A 656-nucleotide genomic window follows, 5' to 3' on the forward strand; every position below is an offset into this window, starting at 1 on the left:
TTGTAATGTCCTGGTGTATCGAGGTTATTCATACAAAGCTGGCAGATGTGGTGCCACATCTGTGCCAGACACTTGCACTTCTGCAGCAGGAGTTACAGGCCCAATAGGCTAGGCACTTTATGTGGGRAAATGACTAAATCTTATTCTGCTTGCACTTATTTGAGACAATATCCTGTCCCTGCTCACTCTTCCKGCTCTCACAGCAGTGCAGGGTCTCAGAGCTGCAAGCCACGCAGGTGCCAACCTATGCTGAGGAAGTCCCTACTCTGGGATCACGCATGCAGCGCCGTCCTGCAAACTGCCCAGCTGAACTATGTCTCCGGGACACAGAAAACACACAGTCTGCTCTCTCTCAAGACAAAACTTTTTCCAGATATTCAAGGAGAAAAGGAACTTACTGTAGCCCTAAGGATTGGCAGTGTGGATAYCAACCCTCTTATTCAGGCTCTTCAAGTCACCTCTTAGCCAATTGTAGAAGAAAGCCCACGTGAACTGATAATTTCAGTGGACAGACTTGGAGTCACAAGGCTTTTCCTAGACCCCTCCTTGGAGGAGGAGTGGAACGACATGAGCAAGGCAGTTTTTGTGCTACTAGACAACTATGTGCTCCAAGGCCAACAGACTCTCAGCAGTCCATGCATGGCCTCCACTCCAAA

Source organism: Rhea americana, unplaced genomic scaffold (assembly GCF_003343005.1).
Source record: "Rhea americana isolate MKP2758 unplaced genomic scaffold, rheAme1 scaffold_13, whole genome shotgun sequence".
In the NCBI taxonomy this organism is placed as follows: Eukaryota; Metazoa; Chordata; class Aves; order Rheiformes; family Rheidae; genus Rhea; species Rhea americana.